Genomic DNA, 16639 nt, shown 5'->3' with positions numbered 1-16639 from the left:
AAAAGGAAAACACGGCGGCGCAGAGCAGAACCCGAAAGTCACCCCAAAAAAATTATTGGGGGGGGGGGCTCAGGGAGAGAGTGGCAGAGTCAGGAGTCAGACCTGAGCCAACTCTCCCTGTTAATCATGAGGAGCAGCGATATAAGGACTTCTGGTCTTGGGAGATGATATTAGACGGAAGAGGACCCTGGGCTCAGCCTGGTGAATATCGCCGCCCCAAGGAGGAAGCAGAGGCAGCAGGAGATAGGAGCCGGCGATACGAGGGAACACGGTTGGCAAGGAAGCCCGAGAAGCAACCCCAAAAAATTATTGGGGGGGGGGGCTTACAGGGAGTATGGCTATGCCAGGTAGGAGACCTGCGCAAACTCCCTGTGCTTTCCGGTGGGCTAAAGAGACCGGGCAGGCACCGTGTTATAAACATGGGTTTATGTGTTGTGTTTTCGTATTGGGGTTTGTAGTATTTGGGATCGCGGCTGATTAGGGGTGTTGTATAGGCTTGGCTGCCTGAGGTGGTTCTCAATCAGCAGTCAGGTGCTTCTCGTTGCCTCTGATTGGGAACCGTATTTAGGTAGCCTGAGTTCGCTTTGTATTTCGTGGGTGATTGTTCCTGTCTCTGTGTAGTTTCACCAGATAGGCTGTATTAGGTTTCACGTTCCGTTTGTTGTTTTTGTATTTATTAAGTATTTTCATGTATCGTCACTTTTTCCATTGAAGACATGAGTAACCACCACGCTGCATTTCGGTCCGACTCTCTTTCAACAAACGAAGAACGCCGTTACAACAACCGAGAGAGTGAGAGAGAGAGAGAGAGAGAGAGAAGACAGAGAGAGAGAGAACAGAAGACAACAGAGAAAGAGAGGGAGAGAGAGAGAAGATAAGTCAACAGACAGAGAGAGAGAAGAGAAACCAAGAGAGAGAGAGAAGAGAATACAACAGAGAGAGAGAGATGCATGCATAATTCTGCAAAAATATCCTCCGTGTACAATGAAGAACACCAAATAATGCATGCAGAGCAGAGTTAGGCCGATACCCACTAATTATCTAAATCCAGAAAAGAGCTGGTCCTGGGGCTCTGTTCACAAACACAAACGCCGCTGTAGACAGACCTGGCTCTCAAGAGAAGACAGGCTATGTGCTCACTGCCCACAAAATGGTGGAAACTGAGCTGCACTTCCTAACCTCCTGTCCAATGTATGACCATATTAGAGAGACATATTTCCCTCAGATTACACAGATCCACAAAGAATTCTAAAACAAACCCAATTTTGACAAACTCCCATATCTACTGGGTGAAATACAACAGTGTTCCATCACAGCAGCAAGATTTGTGACCTGATGCCACGAGAAAAGGGCAACCAGTGAAGAACAAACACCTGTTGTAAATACAACCCATATCTATGCTTATTTATTTTATCTTGTGTCCTTTACCATTTGCACATCGTTACAACACTGTATATATATATATATATATATGACATTTGTAATGTCTTTATTGTTTACTATTCATTTTTATTGTTTATTTCACTTTTGTATATTATCTACCTCACTTGCTTTGGCAATGTTAACACATGTTTCCCATGCCAATAAAGCCCCTTGAATTGAATTGAATTGAGAAGACAACATAAAGAGAAGAGAAGACAACAGAGAAAAGAGAAGACAACATAAAGAGAAGAGAAGACAACAGAGAGAAGAGAAGACAACAGAGAAAAGAGAAGACAACAGAGAGAAGAGAAGACAACAGAGAGAGGGAAGAGTAAAAGGGAAAATTGAATACAGACACTGTGGGTTTTTAGTCAGCGATAAGAGGAAGGGAGATGAGGAGTGGTGGAGGGAGGGAGTATCTGTGGGTTTATAATGGCTTCTGTCTGTTTGCCAAACAGAGTCCCAGCCAAGAGGTTCCATTATACTGATCTCTCCATCATTTATATAGTGTGTGTGTATGTGTGTATGTTTGTGTGTGTATGTGTGTGTGTTTGTGTGTGTATGTGTGTGTGGTTTGACGTTAAATTTGCATGCTGGAAGATTCAAGGATAGGAATTTATGGAATGGGAAGATGAGAGAGTGAGAGAGTGAGAGAGACAGAGAGAGAGGGGGAGAGAGAGAAGGAGAGACAGAGAGAGGGGGAGAAAGAGAGAGAGAGAGACAGAGAGAGAGACAGAGAGAGAGACAGAGAGAGAGAGAGAGAGAGAGAGAGAGAGAGAGAGAGAGAGAGGGAGAGAGGGAGAGAAAGGGAGATGGGGATAGGGGTTACATGGGGATAGGAGTCTTGTCCGATGCTGCTCATGCTGGTCTGTTTAGACCAATGAAGATAACAGGATGGGTACTACTGCCCTCTCTTCATACCCACCCCCTTCTCTCTCTCTCTCTCTCTCTCTCTCTTCATACCCACCCCCTTCTCTCTCTCTCTCTCTCTCTCTCTCTCTCTCTCTCTCTCTCTCTCTCTCTCTCTCTCTCTCTCTTCATACCCACCCCCTTCTCTCTCTCTCTCTCTCTCTCTCTCTTCATACCCACCCCCTTCTCTCTCTCTCTCTCTCTCTCTCTATCTCTCTCTCTCTCTCTCTCTCTCTCTCTCTTCATACCCACCCCCTTCTCTCTCTCTCTCTCTCTCTCTCTCTTTTTCCCCCTCTCTCCACCCCCCCTCTCTATCCCTCTCTCTTTTTCCATCTATCTCCACCCCTGCCTCTCTCTCTCCACCACCCCTTTCTCTCCCCTCTCTTTCTAGACTCTCTCTCCACCTCCCCTGTGTCTTTCTCCTTCTCCCTCTCTGCCTCTCTCTCCACCCCCCCCCCCCTCTCTCTTTCTCCCTCTCCTTCCCCTCCATCACTTTTTAAACAGACTGAGGAAGGGGGTGGAAAGGTAATGATGGATCGATGAGAGTTGACAGAGTGATGTACTCTTTCTTTTTGTCTTGGCCGACCTAAAGGAACGTTTGGCTTAGACACGCTTCCTGATTGTCTCTGGATCACTTCCTGGTTTGGCCTGTATAGCACATACTGAAAACACTTATAACATAACACAGCAGTGACCACACTAAACAACACTCACACCAAACACACCCCTCACGCACGCACGCACGCACACACACACACTGACTCTATCACTCACTGACTCACACACGCAAACACACGTGCACACAATCACACACACACACACTCCGTTCTCTTTTGCCAATGTCCCTATACGCTCAACAACAGACACTGGCCAACTGGCCAGCAGCCTTCCTCCTGCCATGATCTGGTTCCATCACATCATTATGACAGTCAACAGAAGCTCTAGTCTACAGTAGTCTGGAGGACAGCTCTTCTCACATCACATCATTATGACAGTCAACAGAAGCTCTAGTCTACAGTAGTCTGGAGGACAGCTCTTCTCACATCATTATGACAGTCAACAGAAGCTCTAGTCTACAGTAGTCTGGAGGACAGCTCTTCTCACATCACATCATTATGACAGTCAACAGAAGCTCTAGTCTACAGTAGTCTGGAGGACAGCTCTTCTCACATCACATCATTATGACAGTCAACAGAAGCTCTAGTCTACAGTAGTCTGGAGGACAGCTCTTCTCACATCATTATGACAGTCAACAGAAGCTCTAGTCTACAGTAGTCTGGAGGACAGCTCTTCTCACATCACATCATTATGACAGTCAACAGAAGCTCTAGTCTACAGTAGTCTGGAGGACAGCTCTTCTCACATCACATCATTATGACAGTCAACAGAAGCTCTAGTCTACAGTAGTCTGGAGGACAGCTCTTCTCACATCATTATGACAGTCAACAGAAGCTCTAGTCTACAGTAGTCTGGAGGACAGCTCTTCTCACATCACATCATTATGACAGTCAACAGAAGCTGTGGTCTACAGTAGTCTGGAGGACAGCTCTTCTCACATCATTATGACAGTCAACAGAAGCTGTGGTCTACAGTAGTCTGGAGGACAGCTCTTCTCACATCATTATGACAGTCAACAGAAGCTGTGGTCTACAGTAGTCTGGAGGACAGCTCTTCTCACATCATTATGACAGTCAACAGAAGCTCTAGTCTACAGTAGTCTGGATGACAGCTCGTCTCATCTCTTATTCCATTTTATACCATTGTTGAATTCTCGTTTCTGATTGGCTTGAAGGGGCATTCTAGAGCGTGTGTTATTTCCGTACTTTATGCACTGCAATAATCAACGGCTTTGACGAACCTTTTTACACGGTATATTTTTGGTCTGTTTTTGAAAGCAGCAGTCGAATTGAAAACATTATTGCCATGGTTAAATTCGATTTTCATAATAGCAAGCTAGGACCGATGGTTCGGCTAGCTTCACTAGCAAGTCTGTTTGGTTACCGTGGCAACCACTGTAGCTATGTGGCAAAAACTTGCTAGCTACTGCAGGGGATGATGTCTCATTTCTACTGGCAAATGAATACATTTCGAGCGGCAAAAACATTTCTATTATAGCCATGGTATGAAAGGGATAATCAACTCAGAGCTATGAGTTCTCTGGTAAACAGTCCAACAGCGCTAACACACCTTCCACGTCATTATTTTCCAGAGAACACAAAGCCCCTCGTTGATTATCCCTTACTTAAACAGAAGAGAGAGAATGAGAGAAAAGAAAGGGAGAAGATAGGTTGTTATGGAGGGACGAGGGGTGGAGAGAGAGGGACATTTATACTAGTTTTTCTCAGTGTGTGTGTGTGTATCTTGCCCACCTCCCTTCTCTGTCCTCGTAGCTTTGTGTGTCTGTGTCTCTGCACATGTGCGTGGGCCTGCTGAATGGTTGCCTGTGGGCTTGTGAGCCTATGTGTTTGTGTACCTTGCCCACCTCCCCACTCTGTCCTTATAGCTTTATAGCTTTGTGTGTTCGTGTCTCTGCATGCTTGCCAGTGGGCTTGTGGGCCTACGTGTGTGTGTGTGTGTGTGTGTGTGTGTGTGTGTGTGTGCGTGCGTGCGTGCGTGCGTGCGTGCGTGCGTGCGTGCGTGCGTGCGTGCGTGCGTGCGTGCGTGCGTGTGTGTGTGTGTGTGTGTGTGTGTGTGTGTGTGTGTGTGTGTGTGTGTGTGATATGGTGTAGAAATAAAGCATATTATCATAGTAAAAAGTGAATGAATAACATATTTAATCATGAATAACCAGAAGCAGCAGTAAAACACACGAGGGGATTAGAGGAAACATCATTACTACAGTAGAAACATTAATGATGGATGCTGTGAGTTGGATGAATTCCCATAGAACCTGTTATGCAGACAGAGGAGCCTGTTCCTTACAGGAGGAGGCAGGGAGGAACAGGCTGAAGTTCTTCCTCAAGGACGTCAGTATTATCCATTTAATGATCAACTATTTAGACTGACCCACTGGTTATACCTGTATTAACAACCTACATTACTGGGTTATAGATGGACCTGTATTAACTACCTACATTACTGGGTTATAGATGGACCTGTATAAACTACCTACATTACTGGGTTATAGATGGACCTGTATAAACTACCTACATTACTGGGTTATAGATGGACCTGTATAAACTACCTCATTACTGGGTTATAGATGGACCTGTATAAACTACCTAGTACCTCATTACTGGGTTATAGATGGACCTGTATAAACTACCTAGTACCTCATTACTGGGTTATAGATGGACCTGTATAAACTACATTACTGGGTTATAGATGGACCTGTATAAACTACCTAGTACCTCATTACTGGGTTATAGATGGACCTGTATAAACTACCTAGTACCACATTACTGGGTTATAGATGGACCTGTAGAAACTACCTATATTACTGGGTTATAGATGGACCTGTATAAACTACCTAGTACCTCATTACTGGGTTATAGATGGACCTGTATAAACTACCTAGTACCTCATTACTGGGTTATAGATGGACCTGTAGAAACTACCTATATTACTGGGTTATAGATGGACCTGTATAAACTACCTAGTACCTCATTACTGGGTTATAGATGGACCTGTATAAACTACCTAGTACCTCATTACTGGGTTATAGATGGACCTGTAGAAACTACCTATATTACTGGGTTATAGATGGACCTGTAGAAACTACCTATATTACTGGGTTATAGATGGACCTGTATAAACTACCTAGTACCTCATTACTGGGTTATAGATGGACCTGTATAAACTACCTAGTACCTCATTACTGGGTTATAGATGGACCTGTAGAAACTACCTATATTACTGGGTTATAGATGGACCTGTATAAACTACCTAGTACCTCATTACTGGGTTAGAGATGGACCTGTATAACTACCTAGTACCTCATTACTGGGTTATAGATGGACCTGTATAAACTACCTCATTACTGGGTTATAGATGGACCTGTATAAACTACCTCATTACTGGGTTATAGATGGACCTGTAGAAACTACCTAGTACCTCATTACTGGTTTATAGATGGACCTGTATAACCTACATTACTGGGTTATAGATGGACCTGTAGAAACGACCTACTACCTCATTACTGGGTTATAGATGGACCTGTATAAACTACATTACTGGGTTACAGATGGACCTGTAGAAACTACCTACTACCTCATTACTGGTTATAGATGGACCTGTATAAACTACCTAGTACCTCATTACTGGGTTATAGATGGACCTGTATAAACTACCTAGTACCTCATTACTGGGTTATAGATGGACCTGTATAAACTACCTAGTACCTCATTACTGGGTTATAGATGGACCTGTATAAACTACCTAGTACCTCATTACTGGGTTATAGATGGACCTGTATAAACTACCTAGTACCTCATTACTGGGTTATAGATGGACCTGTATAAACTACCTAGTACCTCATTACTGGGTTATAGATGGACCTGTATAAACTACATTACTGGGTTATAGATGGACCTGTATAAACTACCTAGTACCTCATTACTGGGTTATAGATGGACCTGTATAAACTACCTAGTACCTCATTACTGGGTTATAGATGGACCTGTATAAACTACATTACTGGGTTATAGATGGACCTGTATAAACTACATTACTGGGTTATAGATGGACCTGTATAAACTACCTAGTACCTCATTACTGGTTATAGATGGACCTGTATAAACTACATTACTGGGTTATAGATGGACCTGTATAAACTACATTACTGGGTTATAGATGGACCTGTATAAACTACATTACTGGTTATAGATGGACCTGTAGAAACTACCTAGTACCTCATTACTGGGTTATAGATGGACCTGTATAAACTACCTAGTACCTCATTACTGGGTTATAGATGGTCCTGTATTAACTACCTAGTACCTCATTACTGGGTTATAGATGGACCTGTATAAACTACCTCATTACTGGGTTATAGATGGACCTGTATAAACTACCTAGTACCTCATTACTGGGTTATAGATGGACCTGTATAAACTACCTAGTACCTCATTACTGGGTTATAGATGGACCTGTATAAACTACCTAGTACCTCATTACTGGGTTATAGATGGACCTGTATAAACTACCTAGTACCTCATTACTGGGTTATAGATGGACCTGTAGAAACTACCTATATTACTGGGTTATAGATGGACCTGTAGAAACTACCTATATTACTGGGTTATAGATGGACCTGTATAAACTACCTAGTACCTCATTACTGGGTTATAGATGGACCTGTATAAACTACCTAGTACCTCATTACTGGGTTATAGATGGACCTGTATAAACTACCTAGTACCTCATTACTGGGTTATAGATGGACCTGTATAAAACTACATTACTGGGTTATAGATGGACCTGTATAAACTACATTACTGGGTTATAGATGGACCTGTATAAACTACCTAGTACCTCATTACTGGTTATAGATGGACCTGTATAAACTACATTACTGGGTTATAGATGGACCTGTATAAACTACATTACTGGGTTATAGATGGACCTGTATAAACTACATTACTGGTTATAGATGGACCTGTAGAAACTACCTAGTACCTCATTACTGGGTTATAGATGGACCTGTATAAACTACATTACTGGGTTATAGATGGACCTGTATAAACTACATTACTGGGTTATAGATGGACCTGTATAAACTACCTAGTACCTCATTACTGGTTATAGATGGACCTGTATAAACTACATTACTGGGTTATAGATGGACCTGTATAAACTACATTACTGGGTTATAGATGGACCTGTATAAACTACATTACTGGTTATAGATGGACCTGTAGAAACTACCTACATTACTGGGTTATAGATGGACCTGTATAAACTACCTACATTACTGGGTTATAGATGGACCTGTATAAACTACCTCATTACTGGGTTATAGATGGACCTGTATAAACTACCTAGTACCTCATTACTGGGTTATAGATGGACCTGTATAAACTACATTACTGGGTTATAGATGGACCTGTATAAACTACCTAGTACCTCATTACTGGGTTATAGATGGACCTGTATAAACTACCTAGTACCTCATTACTGGGTTATAGATGGACCTGTAGAAACTACCTATATTACTGGGTTATAGATGGACCTGTATAAACTACCTAGTACCTCATTACTGGGTTATAGATGGACCTGTATAAACTACCTAGTACCTCATTACTGGGTTATAGATGGACCTGTAGAAACTACCTATATTACTGGGTTATAGATGGACCTGTATAAACTACCTAGTACCTCATTACTGGGTTATAGATGGACCTGTATAAACTACCTAGTACCTCATTACTGGGTTATAGATGGACCTGTAGAAACTACCTATATTACTGGGTTATAGATGGACCTGTAGAAACTACCTATATTACTGGGTTATAGATGGACCTGTAGAAACTACCTAGTACCTCATTACTGGGTTATAGATGGACCTGTATAAACTACCTAGTACCTCATTACTGGGTTATAGATGGACCTGTAGAAACTACCTATATTACTGGGTTATAGATGGACCTGTAGAAACTACCTAGTACCTCATTACTGGGTTAGAGATGGACCTGTATAACTACCTAGTACCTCATTACTGGGTTATAGATGGACCTGTATAAACTACCTCATTACTGGGTTATAGATGGACCTGTATAAACTACCTCATTACTGGGTTATAGATGGACCTGTAGAAACTACCTAGTACCTCATTACTGGGTTATAGATGGACCTGTATAACCTACATTACTGGGTTATAGATGGACCTGTAGAAACTACCTACTACCTCATTACTGGGTTATAGATGGACCTGTATAAACTACATTACTGGGTTATAGATGGACCTGTAGAAACTACCTAGTACCTCATTACTGGTTATAGATGGACCTGTATAAACTACCTAGTACCTCATTACTGGGTTATAGATGGACCTGTATAAACTACCTAGTACCTCATTACTGGGTTATAGATGGACCTGTATAAACTACCTAGTACCTCATTACTGGGTTATAGATGGACCTGTATAAACTACCTAGTACCTCATTAATGGTTATAGATGGACCTGTATAAACTACCTAGTACCTCATTACTGGGTTATAGATGGACCTGTATAAACTACCTAACACCACATTACTGTTAAACCATGGTCCTGTATAAACTACATTACTGGGTTATAGATGGACCTGTATAAACTACCTCATTACTGGGTTATAGATGGACCTGTATAAACTACCTAGTACCTCATTACTGGTTATAGATGGACCTGTATAAACTACCTAGTACCTCATTACTGGGTTATAGATGGACCTGTATAAACTACCTAACACCACATTACTGTTAAACCATGGTCCTGTATAAACTACCTAGTACCTACATTGCTGTTAAACCATGGTCCTGTATAAACTCTAACACAGATCTCTGCTTCCACTCCGTGGCCGTTATTAAATCTAACAGGATACGTTGCTACCGTCAACCCTTCGTAATCCAGCAGACACTCTCATCCAGAGCACCTTTGACTAGTGAGTGCCTACATTTTCTCACTGGTCCCACACTGGAATCGAACCCACAACCCTAGCGTTCCACACACCATGCTCTACCCACTAAGCCACATGGCTCTCTCCATCTCCTCTCTCTCCTTCCCTCTTCTCCATCCCTGCTCTCTCCTTTCCTCCTCTATCTCCTTTCCTCCTCTATCTCCTTCCCTCCCCTCCTTTTCTCCATCATCTCTCTCTCTCCTTCCCTCCTCTTCTCCTTTCCTCCTTTCCTCCGACCAGATAACGACGGTCAAGGTGATCTGGGGCGGCCTAGTGGTTAGAGCGTTGACCTGACAAAGTAAAAATCTGTCGTTCTGCCCCTGAACAATGCTATGAGACCTGAAATTGAGCTCAGGTGCATCCTGTTTCCATTGAGGTCGAAGGAATTGTCTGTAGATCTGGGGAAGGATACCAGAACATTTCTGCAGAATTGAAGATCCCCAAGAACACAGGTGACTCCATCATTCATAAATGGAAGAAGTTTGAAACTACCAAGACTCTTCCTAGATCTGTCCGCCTGGCCAAACTGTGCAATCGGCGTAGAAGGGCCTTGGTCAGGGAGGTGACCAAGAACCCGATGGTCACTCTGACAGAGCTCCAGAGTTCCTCTGTGGAGATGGGAGAACCTTCCAGAAGGACAGCCATCTCTGCAGTACTCCACCAATCAGGTCTTTATGGTAGAGCGGCCAGACGGAAGCCCCTCCCCAGTAAAAGGCACAACAGCCATCTCTGCAGCACTCCACCAATCAGGTCTTTATGGTAGAGTGGCCAGACGGAAGCCCCTCCTCAATAAAAGGCACAACAGCCAGCTGGGAGTTTTCCAAAAGGCACATAAAGGATCTCAGACCAGGAGAAACCAGATTCTCTGGTCTGATGAAACCAAGATTGAACTCTTTGGCCTGAATGCTAAGAGGAAACCTGGCACCATCCCTACGGTGAAGCTCGGTGGTGGCAGCATCATGCTGTGGGGATGTTTTTCAGCGGGCAGGGCCTGAGAGACTAGTCAGGATCGAGGGAAAGATGAATGGAGCGAAGTACAGAGAGATTCTTGATGAAAACCTGCTCCAGAGCTCTCAGGACCTCAGACTGGTGTCGAAGGTTTAACTTCGACAGGACAACAACCTGTTTTTGCTTCGACATTGTGGGGAATTGTGTGTAGATTGATGAGGGGGGAAAACTATGTAATCAATTTTAGAATAAGGCTGTAATGTAACAAAATGTGTAAAAATCAAGGGGTCTGAATGTTTTCCTAAGGCGCTGTATAGAGGGGGAGTATCAGTATCAGCTCCATGTTCACTGGGAGTTCCCTTTGACCTCTTATACAGACACAGACCATCAGTTATACTGGGAGACGTGATGATACAGCTGTATAGAGGGGGAGTATCAGTATCAGCTCCATGTTCACTGGGAGTTCCCTTTGACCTCTTATACAGACACAGACCATCAGTTATACTGGGAGACTTGATGATACAGCTGTAACTAACTAACACCACACCACCATTTCAGACAGCAGTCCCAGGCAAGCTAATCATGGGCTCCCGAGTGGCGCAGCAGTCTAAGGCACTGCATCTCAGCGCTAGAGCCGTCACTACAGACCTGGTTTGATTCCAGGCTGTATCACAACTGGCCGAGATTGGGAGTCCCATAGGGTGGCTCGTAATTGGCTCGAAGTTGTCTGGGTTAGAGTTTGGTCAGGGTAGGCCGTCATTGTAAATAAGAATTTGTTCTTAACTGACTTGCTTAGTTAAATAAAGGTAAGTAATTACCACTTGGTAAATAGATGTGGTATTCTATCCATTGATCTGAGCCCTGCTCTGCTCTACCTTTCTCTCATTCTCTTCCTCCCTCTCCCTGTCCGATTCTATCGTATATTACCTCACGTCTCTCTCTCTCTCTCTGTTCCTCCCTCTCCCTGTCTGATTCTATCTTCTATTACCTCACGTCTCTCTCTCTCTCTCTCTCTTCCTCCCTCTCCCTGTCTGATTCTATCTTCTATTTCCTCACGTCTCTCTCTCTCTCTCTCTCTCTCTCTGTTCCTCCCTCTCCCTGTCCGATTCTATCTTCTATTTCCTCATGTCTCTCTCTCTCTCTCTCTCTCTCTTCCTCCCTCTCCCTGTCCGATTCTATCTTCTATTACCTCATGTCTCTCTCTCTCTTCCTCCCTCTCCCTGTCTGATTCTATCTTCTATTACCTCATGTCTCTCTCTCTCTTCCTCCCTCTCCCTGTCTGATTCTATCTTCTATTTCCTCACGTCTCTCTCTCTCTCTCTCTCTCTCTCTCTCTCTCTCTCCTCTCTCTCTCTCTCCTCCTCTCCCTGTCTGATTCTATCTTCTATTTCCTCACGTCTCTCTCTCTCTCTCTCTCTCTCTCTCTGTTCCTCCCTCTCCCTTCTCTGATTCTATCTTCTATTACCTCACGTCTCTCTCTCTCTCTCTTCCTCCCTCTCCTGTCTGATTCTATCTTCTTTTACCTCACGTCTCTCTCTCTCTCTCTCTCTCTCTCTTCCTCCCTCTCCCTGTCTGATTCTATCTTCTATTTCCTCACGTCTCTCTCTCTCTCTCTTCCTCCCTCTCCCTGTCCGATTCCATCTTCTATTTCCCTCATGTCTCTCTCTCTCTCTCTCTGTTCCTCCCTCTCCCTGTCTGATTCTATCTTCTATTACCTCAAGTCTCTCTCTCTCTGTTCCTCCCTCTCCCTGTCTGATTCTATCTTCTGTTTCCTCACGTCTCTCTCTCTCTCTCTCTCTCTCTGTTCCTCCCTCTCCCTGTCTGATTCTATCTTCTATTTCCTCATGTCTCTCTCTCTCTCTTCCTCCCTCTCCCTGTCCGATTCTATCTTCTATTACCTCACGTCTCTCTCTCTCTCTGTCCATCCATCCAAATGGCATCTGTCCATCCGTCCATCCGTCCATCCTTCCTTCCTTCCATCCATCCATCCATCTGTCCATTCCTTCCATCCTTCCACCCATCCATCCATCCATCCATCTTCCCATCCATCCATCCATCCATCCATCCATCCATCCATCCATCCATCCATCCATCCATCCATCCATCTTCTTCCATCTTCTATTTCCTCATGTCTCTCTCTCTCTCTCTGTTCCTCCCTCTCCCTGTCTGATTCTATCTTCTATTACCTCAAGTCTCTCTCTCTCTGTTCCTCCCTCTCCCTGTCTGATTCTATCTTCTGTTTCCTCACGTCTCTCTCTCTCTCTCTCTCTCTCTGTTCCTCCCTCTCCCTGTCTGATTCTATCTTCTATTTCCTCATGTCTCTCTCTCTCTCTCTCTCTTCCTCCCTCTCCCTGTCCGATTCTATCTTCTATTACCTCATGTCTCTCTCTCTCTTCCTCCCTCTCCCTGTCTGATTCTATCTTCTATTACCTCATGTCTCTCTCTCTCTTCCTCCCTCTCCCTGTCTGATTCTATCTTCTATTTCCTCACGTCTCTCTCTCTCTCTCTCTCTCCCTCTCTCGTCTCCCTCTCTCTCTCTTCTCTCTTTCCTCCCTCTCCCTGTCTGATTCTATCTTCTATTTCCTCACGTCTCTCCTCTCTCTCTCTCTCTCTCTCTCTTGTTCCTCCCTCTCCCTCTCTGATTCTATCTTCTATTACCTCACGTCTCTCTCTCTCTCTCAAACCTCCCTCTCCCTGTCTGATTCTATCTTCTTTTACCTCACGTCTCTCTCTCTCTCTCTCTCTCTCTCTTCCTCCCTCTCCCTGTCTGATTCTATCTTCTATTTCCTCACGTCTCTCTCTCTCTCTCTTCCTCCCTCTCCCTGTCCGATTTCCATCTTCTATTTCCTCATGTCTCTCTCTCTCTCTCTGTTCCTCCCTCTCCTGTCTGATTCTATCTTCTATACCTCAAGTCTCTCTTCTCTGTTCCTCCCTCTCCCTGTCTGATTCTATCTTCTGTTTCCTCACGTCTCTCTCCTCTCTCTCTCTGCTCTCTCTGTTTCCTCCTCTCCCTGTCTGATTCTATCTTCTATTTCCTCATTGTCTCTCTCTCTCTCTTCCTCCCTCTCCCTGTCGATTCTATCTTCTATTACCTCACGTTCTCTCTCTCTCTCTGTCCATCCATCCAAATGGCATCTGTCCATCCGTCCATCCGGTCCATCCTTCCTTCCTTCCATCCATCCATCCATTGTCCATCCTTCCATCCTTCCACCCCATCCATCCATCCATCTTTCCATTCCATCCATCAGTCCATCCATCCATCCATCCATCCATCCATCCATCATCCATCCATCCATCCATCCTTCCATCCATCCATCCTTCCATCCTATCCATTCCATCCATCCTTCCATCCTTCCATCCATCCATCCATCCAATTCCATCCATCCATCCAATCCATCCATCCATCCATCCATCCATCCATCCATCCATCCATCCATCTCCATCCATCCATCCATCCAATTCCATCCATCCATCCATCCATCCTTCCATCCATCCATCCTTCCATCCTTCCATCCATCCATCCATCCTTCCATCCTCCCATCCTTCCATCCATCCATCCATCCATCCTTCCATCCATCCATCCATCCATCCTTCCTTCCTTCCTTCCTTCCTTCCTTCCATTCCATCCATCCATCCATCCATTCCATCCATCCATCCATCCTTCCATCCATTCCATCCATCCATCCATCCTTCCATCCATCCATCCATCCATCCATCCTTCCATCCATCCATCCTTCCATCCTTCCATCCATCCATCCATCCATCCATCCATCCATCCATCCATCCATCCATCCTTCCATCCATCCATCCATCCATCCATCCTTCCATCCATCCATCCATCCTTCCATCCTTCCTTCCATCCATCCATCCATCCATCCATCCATCCATCCATCCATCCTTCCTTCCATCCTCCATCCATCCATCCATCCATCCATCCATCCATCCATCCATCCATCCATCCATCCATCCATCCTTCCAATCCATCCATCCCATCCATCCATCTCATCCTTCCATCCATCCATCCATCCATCCATCCATCCATCCATCCATCCATCCTTCCATCCATCCAACCTTCCATCCTTCCATCCATCCATTCCTCCATCCTTCCATCCATCCAACCTTCCATCCATCCATCCATCCATCCATCCATCCATCCATCCATCCATCCATCCATCCATCCATCCATCCATCCATCCATCCATCCATCCATCCAACCATCCATCCATCCATCCATCCATCCATCCTTCCATCCATCCATCCATCCATCCATCCAGGAAGCCATTGCTTTAAGAACAGATTAAAAATCATTTCAAATAATGTCTCATTGGAATTGATTGAATAAGTTGTTTTTTCAAAAAAGATATGCTGTTGGTATTTTCCTGTATTTTTTCTCTCTATCTAATGGGTCAGATTCAGTTCCTTACAATTCAATTCCTTAATGTATCGCTTAGCAACGGATCCTAATTTACACTCTAGTTCATTTTTTTCACTTAGTCCACCGTCCAGCTTCAAATCAAAATCAAATCAAATTGTATTTGTCAAATGTCAACGTAAACAACTGGTGGAGACTAACAGTGAAATACCAACATAAACAACTGGTGTAGACTAACAGTGAAATACCAACATAAACAACTGGTGTAGACTAACAGTGAAATGCCAACATAAACAACTGGTGTAGACTAACAGTGAAATGGCAACGTAAACAACTAGTCCAGACTAACAGTGAAATGCCAACGTAAACAACTGGTGTAGACTAACAGTGAAATGCCAACATAAACAACTGGTGGAGACTAACAGTGAAATGCCAACATAAACAACTGGTCCAGACTAACAGTGAAATGCCAACGTAAACAACTGGTGGAGACTAACAGTGAAATGCCAACATAAACAACTGGTGTAGACTAACAGTGAAATGCCAACATAAACAACTGGTGGAGACTAACAGTGAAATGCCAACTTACAGGTCCGTCCCAACAACACAGAGAGACAGAAAATATAGACATAATAGAAAAGTTACACAAGTAATAATAGATACGTAACGAGTAATGATGTCTATACGTGTCTACGGCTGGGATTCAATCTGAAGGCAGGATGAAGGTACTGCTGCTTTTAAAAGGCAATTTCTGATTTCGCCCACATATGCAGTGGTTTCCCATGAAAGGGAACATTGTCTTTAAAAGCCTCAGTAGCCTACCTACAACCAGCGAACGGTTTGAATCCGGGCATAAGTGAAAATCGGACTTTTGGAAGTCTGGTTTTATAGTACGATCCACCTGTCTCAGTCAGTTACACTTAACAACCACACGGTGGCAGTACTACACATGTTATCGTGTGTTGTGTAAAAGAGTAGACTTCAACAGTGGTTCTCAATCCTCTCGTCTGGGACTCCCAAATGTTACACCATTTTGTTGTAGATAGGAACTCACCTAGCCCTGAACTAGCCTAGCCCTGAACTAGCCTAGCCCTGAACTAGCCTAGACCTGAACTAGCCTAGCCCTGAACTAGCCAAGCCCTGAACTAGCCTAGCCCTGAACTAGCCTAGCCCTGAACTAGCCTAGCCCTGAACTAGCCTAGCCCTGAACTAGCCAAGCCCTGAACTAGCCTAGCCCTGAACTAGCCAAGCCCTGAACTAGCCTAGCCCTGAACTAGCCTAGACCTGAACTAGCCTAGCCCTGAACTAGCCTAGCCCTGAACTAGCCTAGTCAAGGGGGTCGTTCAAGTGGTAAGGGGAAAGCAACCGACTGTACACGAAAGTCAGACACTGATGT

This window comes from Oncorhynchus kisutch, unplaced genomic scaffold, assembly GCF_002021735.2.
Source record: "Oncorhynchus kisutch isolate 150728-3 unplaced genomic scaffold, Okis_V2 Okis01b-Okis20b_hom, whole genome shotgun sequence".
NCBI lineage: Eukaryota > Metazoa > Chordata > Actinopteri > Salmoniformes > Salmonidae > Oncorhynchus > Oncorhynchus kisutch.
Note: the sequence above shows the minus strand (reverse complement) of the source record.